This window comes from Rattus norvegicus, chromosome 10, assembly GCF_021556685.1.
Source record: "Rattus norvegicus strain SHRSP/BbbUtx chromosome 10, alternate assembly SHRSP_T2T, whole genome shotgun sequence".
Classification (NCBI taxonomy): domain Eukaryota; kingdom Metazoa; phylum Chordata; class Mammalia; order Rodentia; family Muridae; genus Rattus; species Rattus norvegicus.
In genome coordinates, this window is record NC_141543.1 from 73,708,623 (window position 1) to 73,716,072 (window position 7,450).

At 45.8% G+C, this 7,450-nt stretch overlaps 1 protein-coding gene across 8 annotated transcripts in view; it reads right to left on the minus strand.

Annotated features, from left to right (window-relative positions):
- The window catches only part of Rffl (ring finger and FYVE-like domain containing E3 ubiquitin protein ligase), a 62,941-nt gene extending 56,301 nt beyond the window's left edge, over positions 1-6,640 (minus strand). For 3 of the 8 annotated variants that reach the window (XM_087570075.1, XM_087570070.1, XM_087570060.1), the window contains exon 1: positions 6,479-6,640. The gene's annotated coding sequence lies outside the window, so the exon portion shown is untranslated. Of the gene's footprint in view, positions 1-6,105 lie in introns of all 8 variants that reach the window. The other 5 variants (XM_087570077.1, XM_087570068.1, XM_087570072.1 and 2 more) reach the window with 3 other exon arrangements.
- Positions 6,641-7,450: the final 810 nt, after the last annotated feature.

Consider the following 7,450-nt stretch of genomic DNA (forward strand, 5'->3'; position numbering starts at 1 on the left):
TCTGGTCCCAGGTAAGAGTTTGAATGCGTGTCATATGTTTGCTAGCCAATAGATTCAAAGGTCGATATGCTTAGCCAATAAGTTTAAACTGTAACCTTGCTGATGTAACCTGTACCCCTAAAAAGTATAAAAACTGCTTGTTATAGCCATTCAGGGTTGCCTTCCAGTCACTCGACCTCTTGTGTTTGTATCGAACTCCGTTCTCGCGTCTCACTTGGACGGTCTCCCGGTAGTTAAGACTCACTTCGAGCCTTACAGCTCATACAGAGTACCCAGGTTTGGTTCCCAGCACCCTCAGGTGGTTTACAACCATCTGTTAATTCCAGATCCCACACCTTCTTCTGATCTCCATGGGCATCAGACACGCACAAGGTGTCTAGACATGCATACAGACGAAATAGTCATCACATAAAGTAAAATATAAAAATCTGGGCTGGAGAGATTGGCTCAGCAGTTAAGAACTGATTGCTCTTCCAGAGGTCCTGAGTTCAAATCCCAGCAACCACACACAATGGCTCCCAACCATCTGTAATGAGATCTGATGCCCTATTCTGGTGTGTCTGAAGTATATAATAAATAAATCTTTAAAAAAAAATATATATATATATATATATATAAATCTAATGTATATATATGGGGGTATTAGAGATGGAGTTCAGCAGCAGAGTACTTGCCTAATATGTCTGAGGCCTTGGGTTGAACTTCCAGACACCTCTTACGAGGCAGAGGCACAAAAACTCAGCTTGGGTTATGCAGAGACCTTGTCTCTGTCAGTCTGTCTGTCTGTCTCTCTCACACACATAATAAAAGTGTTTGTAAAGACAAGTGTGGTGATAATCCTAGCACTCACAAGGAAAGCCAGAGCAGGAGGGAGGGAGAATTAGAGGCCAGTCAGGTGATATACACCTTTAATCTCAGACTAAGAAGACAGAGGCAGATGGAACTATCGAGTCGAAGACCAGCCTACCAACTCTAGACCAGCCAGAGCTACAGCGACTTCAAGAAGAACATAACAAAAGCCTGAATGAATATGACCATACGTATTTGTGACATAAGCATATATAATAGGTTTACCGTCTCTACATCAAGTGCTATGGAACTTTGAAAACTGGGATTCAATCCTCTGTTTTCTTAGCGTTTTAAAAACTGAAGTGGAGAAGCAATGGAAAAAAAAGGAAAAAAAAAAAAAACTGAAGTGTAATACGATGAATTCTCAAGGAATGCTGCCTTCTGGGGCCTTCCTACCCAAGCTACCAAGCTGAAAGCTCGGAGAGCATAATATGTCGTTCCTCCAATGACACAGGAGATGTCAGGATCTCCCAATGCCACTGGGTCAGCACTCACCTCTACGAACCAGTCACAGCACTGGCAAAAAAAAAAAAAAAAAAAAAAAACGAAAACTACATACAAATGCTGTATTTTTAACAAGGTGCACTAAAACAGCAAGATAAAACTAAAGGGGCATTTAAACGAGCTGTCTCAATATCCAAAGAGCATATTTTCTCTTTTAATTTTCATATGCATATTTCCCATCTTCTAATCCACAGAACAATCCTACCAGATGTTTTCATTTTGTAGATTAAGGAAAAACAAAAAACAAAAAACAAAAAACAAAAAACCTCAGCTGAGTGGTGGTGGCACACGCCTTTAATCCCAGTGCTTAGGAGGCAGAGGGAAGTGGATTTCTGAGTTCAAGGCCAGTCTGATCTACAGAATGAGTTCCAGGACAGCCAGGGCTACATAGAAAAGCCCTGTCTCAAAAGGAAGGAAGGAAGGAAGGAAGGAAGGAAGGAAGGGAGGGAGGGAGGGAGGGAGGGAGGGAGGGAGGGAGGGAGACAGACAGACTGACTATAGAGAGATGGCTCAGTGGTTAAGAGCACTGACTGCTTTTCCACAGGTCCTGAGTTCAATTCCCAGCAACTGCAAGATGGCTCATAATCATCTGTAATGGGATCTGATGCCCTCTTCTGGTGTGTTTGAAGATGACAGTGTCACATATATATATATATAAATAAATCTTTGAAAGGAACAAAGAAAGAAAAAAAGCAAGCTCACAGAGGTTCAGTAATCTGCCTACACTCATGCAGCCAGGAAGTGAAAAGCTGGGTTTCAAAAATAAGTCTGTTGTTTCTTAAATCCAAGTTTCACTCCCTAATATATCTAGTGCCTAATTCTGTTTTAACTTAGATCCTCCCAGACTTGAGCAACTTTCCTTCTTTCCATGATCTCAGCAAAGAACCAGAGACTAAAAGTTCCTGACCATTTATTAAGCACCTATTAACTTCAATAAGGGCTTCAGCGATGAGAAACTGAAGAGCCAGCATGTTGGTTTTATTTCACAGAAAATCCCAGGCATCTCTCCTATCCCACACTGATCATAACTGCATCCACTACCTAGTCACACCTCCAGTCACTTCCACATTATCATTCATTTGTCCACTGGGGATAAAGAGAGCTACTTTCACCAAAAACCCTCCCTCATGACTCCCAGTAGATAATACAGCAGAGGGGCCTTGCTGTGAGGCAATGAGCATAAACGTCATAAAAGCCTTTTGTTTATCTGTCACAGCTAGGACGTGGGCTATTCTAGCAAACCAAACACCCCGGATAACATCATCGTGATGTTATCACAGAGACTGCCGATTTATAAAGAATTCAGTGTATTCCCCCTTCGATTTTAAATTTTTTTTTTTTTTTTGGAGCTGAGGACCGAACCCAGGGCCTTGCGCTTGCCCAAGCGCTCTACCACTGAGCTAAATCCCCAACCCCGATTTTAAAATTTTTAAGAAAAGCTAGGCTGTGGTGGTGCATGCATTTAATCCCAGCAGCACTCCGGGGGCAGAGGCAGGTAGATCTCTGTTCAAGGCCAGCATGCAGTCCTACACAGTGAGTTCCAGGACAGTCAGGACTAAATAGGAAGGACAAGTTTGGTCTCACAACACCAAAAAAAAAAGTTCCAAACTGACTTGAGGTACAGGTGATGTATTTTTATTGTACACATTTATATACTTGCAAACACATATATTCCTGTCAATGCAAGACAACAGTGATTCCCACGTTAGGCTGCACTGCACCTCAGAAGCAACTGAAGAGAGAGCCTTTTGGAAATCAGATGGCTTCAAAATGTAGGTCAGCACCGAATGAATCAAAACCTCCAAGAGGTGGGGCCTGAAGGTCAGCATTTTTCAAGAATGCCTGGGTTACAAACAGAACCTCGCAAGAAGTGGCTGACCTCTAGGAAACGCCTTACAAAAAGCCAGGGAGAGAGCTACACCCTGAATATAATATGACCTCGCTTTGATGACACAGGAAGACTTGAGAATCTCTCAATGCTCCTGCGTCAACATTCATCACTACCGTCTACTCACCAGACTGGAAAAAAAAAAAAAATCAGAAAGTAAGGAAAAGTTTACCACAGATTTCCTAATGCCAGAAAGCTGGAAAAACCAGCCTTTGTTTTACTCTCAGGTTCAAAGAGCTGGGTTTCTCCCAGAAGAAATGCAGACTTTATGCTTGCTTTGTAAAAGGGAAATGTTTTTTGTTGTTTTTTTTTTTTTTATAAATTTATTTTTTAAGATTTTATTTTATTGTATGAGTACACTGTAGCTGCCTTCAGACACACCAGAAGAGGGCATCAGATCTCATTACAGATGGTTGTGAGCCACCATGTGGTTGCTGGGATTTGAACTCAGGACCTCAAGAAGAGCAGTTGGTGCTCTTAACCACTGAGCCATCTCTCCAGCCCAAAAGGGAAATGTTTTAAAAAACATGCAGAACTCTTAACGAACGGCTTAGCTCTGCTTCAGTTGTAAACGGGGTCTCCAAAAAACGTGGACTATTCAGCCAGAATATGAATATGAAAAGCAAAGGAGAAACACTTCATGACCGTCTGAAGGGAGAGAGAAGATAATGGGTTTAGACTAAGACCAGCTTAACAGAATTAGATGTGACCACTGTCCAGTGAACAGCAACTGTTAAGTCCTGGGGACAGGGCGGACTGCAGACTGACAGACACAAGAAGTCAATTACCTATCTGAGATGGCTTTTATGAGACCTGAGAGCCCAACTGGTTTTAGGATTTTAAAACTCCATGGCTAACATAAAGTCACAAAAGGAGAAGTTAACCAAGGCATTCCCCTATTAAAGAATGGGAGTCTGAGTCTGCGTATGGAAAGATCGCCCTTTCAAATACCAAAATCAGAGATGTCAGCTAATTAAAATAACCAAGGTGCTAAGGCTGTAGTATGGGGCAAGGCCGTCAGTTCCACCCCTCCCCACCACCATCCCCCAACACAGTGTTAATAACCAGTAGCCACCACCAAGTAATGGATTCTAAAAAAGCAAGTAAAGCAGCCCCTCCCGTGAGACCTCACTAGCAGTGGTCTAAGCGGTCTAGTCTCATCAAACTGAATGATACTCCACCTCTCAACTATAAAGACAGACTGTAAGGTGCAGCAGTTAATCTTCCTCTCCTCCCCAAACGTAAACATATTACCAGCCCAAGTTTGGCGATAAACGTCCCTAATCTCCCATTAAAATAACAGCAGTATTAAAGATTCTATGATAGGAATAAAAAACCAGTGTATCTGGCTCCCTCCCCAACATTCCTTAGGTTTATGTAGATGATGTCAGAAAGTGTCAGGTATGGCCCATAGAGCCAGATGTGGCTGCATTAAACTTCACAAGGCTAGCGTGATTGGAAAAGAAACCATCTTTGCGTTAATGTTGCTACTTGTTAAACGTGTCAATGAAAATCCCTTTAAGAGGCATTTCTAGTAGATGGGACTAAATACTTAGGTCAACCGGCTTGGCGGATAGAAAGTTTGAAAACAGTTAAGCTTTCTGAGAACAGCTTTCTCTTTCTGTTTTTATTTTAACAGTTGGTTAAATTGGTCAATTTGGTGGATTTGCAAGGCCTGGATTCCAATGTAAACAAACAGTCAGGATAACAGCTGATCAATATAAGAAGTTTTAATGCACTGGGCTCTGTGATTAAGAAACATTAAGGTGAGTGTGTGTCCTCTGTTACATGAACATCTATGAACACTATCAAGTTATTAATTAGCCCTGCCACACCAATCTGCTACTGTCCTGTCCTCCAATAAACCACAACTTTTGAACTGTATTCTGTGGTCCAGAATTAGCAAATATGCAAAAAGTTTCAGAAACACTTGCCACCATCTATTTCTTTGCATTCGAAAGAATAGGGGCTGGGGATTTAGCTCAGTGGTAGAGCACTTACCTAGGAAGCGCAAGGCCCTGGGTTCGGTCCCCAGCTCCGAAAAAAAGAACCAAAAAAAAAAAAAAAAAAAAAAAGAATAGGGGTGGGGGTGGGCAGGAGGGAAGGGTGAAGAAGTTGCCACAAAGGAAATATGGTCAGCTTCCGTCTCAGAACTCTACAAACAGGGCCCAGGAGTCCCCTCCCATTCCTAGAAAAATGCCACAATATTCGAACCTTGCCCACATTTCAGTACACTGAACTGTCACGGCAAGAACCACCATACGGCTCTCAAAAGTGGGGACAGGAAGTCTCTCACTTCTCCAAGCCACCAGCCAAAACATACATAAGGAGGTTAAGTGCTTTCTTAGAAGGCCACATGCATCCCGGAGTGTGTGTTCATGCGTCACTCTAGCCTTTAACCAGGGTACAAAGTATGAGTTGTGGGTAAAACCCCATTTCTGAGCTAAGAATAATCTTCCTCCATGGTGGACTGAGAGGAATGTGGAACTCTTCCTCGATTACACAATAACACACCCCCATCCAAAAAAAGGAAAAAAAAAAGCTTAAAAAAAAAAGGGGGGTAATTACACTGTTGTTTTTTTTTTCTTTCCTACCAGTCTCAAATCAAGCTCTGAACAGACAGATGCCAGGAAAGGCTGCGGGCTCCACAGATCTACCCAGACTTCCCCATGCCGGGTCAAATGTCTCCATTGCAGCCAGCTGGAGAGGGGCCCTACTTCCCTCTGAGTCTCGGCCAGGACCACACAGTGGCCTTGGGGACACACCTCGGGGACACACCTCAGGGACAGAGGTCGACTGCCAAAAGGCAGACAGCAGACTGGCAGGGAGGAGGGGAGAGCAGCATCCCAAACTTCCCATCTAACCTCCGAACTCCGAATCTCCAGGGTCCTCCTGTAGGAAGAGAGCCAGTGCCGCCAAAGCTCTGCCTCTGTAGACAGTTTTCTATCCTACTGAAATGCATCCTTCCCCAGGAGGCAGCAGGACCTACCGAGCTCTTACGACACTTGGGTACAAGTTGAGGACACACGTCCCGGGCTACAACGCACACAGGCGAAATGCTTTGCGGCACTTTCAATGGGACAGGTGTGGGGTGACCTGGCGGTGGGAAGTTCTTGGAAGGGGTTGCACCACTCCCGGAGCGCAGCTGGATCCTCAAACCGCCCCCCCTCCGCCCCGGAGCACTGCCTGGAGCACCCAATCCTCCGGCCCGACCCGCCGCAGCCACCGCCTCCTCACCTGCCGCGGACGCTGCCGGGCCACACCTGGGACGGCAAAGCCCAGATCCCCACTGCGGCCACTCAGGCAGCGGGGCTGCCGGGTCGGCGGCCGCCGCAACTCCGCGGCTGAGGGGCGCCCGGGTGCCAGCACCACATCCTTACGGGCGGCCCCAGGAAGTCCACCCCCACCAACCCGGTCCCCCGCGGCTCGGCGTGGGCCCCGCCCGTCCTGCGTGCGGCCCTGCCCTCCCCGCGCCAGGCCCCACCTTCCACCCCCACCCCCGCGGGAGCGCGCCCCGCTCCGCCGCGCCCGCGACACCATAGAGAGGAATCGGGTACGCGGCGGTCTAGAGGGCAAGCCTCCGCGAGCGCCCTCTGGCGGAGCTCGGGCGCAGGGCCGGGGAGGTAGCCCGGCAAGGTGTGGAGTCCACCAATCCCTTATGTGGTGACCTTGAACAAGTCCCTTAAGATCTCCAACTAGCGGGGTTGGGGATTTAGCTCAGTGGTAGAGCGCTTGCCTAGCAAGCGCAAGGCCCTGGGTTCAGTCCCCAGCTCCGAAAAAAAGAAAAAAGAAAAAGAAAAAAGAAAAAAAAAAAGATCTCCAACTAGCTTTATAGTAAAGTTTGAATATTGATCCCTTGATTTCACGTTTCATCGTACGCGACAGACGACAGATTTCCAGTCCACAATGGAAGAACCCTAGACTCAATGTATTAAGTCTCTTGGAGATATTAAAAGCCAAGTCAGTGGCCATCATAACCTGTGTTTTCCTCCTTGGATAGGCTACTTTCACGTTAGGAAGGTAGTGGGCACAGCTGAGAAAGGTTACAGTACAATGAAAACGACTACTAAGAAACCACCCAGCCATCGCTCATCAGCTGTGCACCCCTTGGCAGGCTCTTAACCTTTCCAAATTCTTCCCCATCCCAGAAAGGCAGGTTGGGCCTTCGCATTAAATGAGATAATGCACAAAGGCCTTAGTAAAGCATAA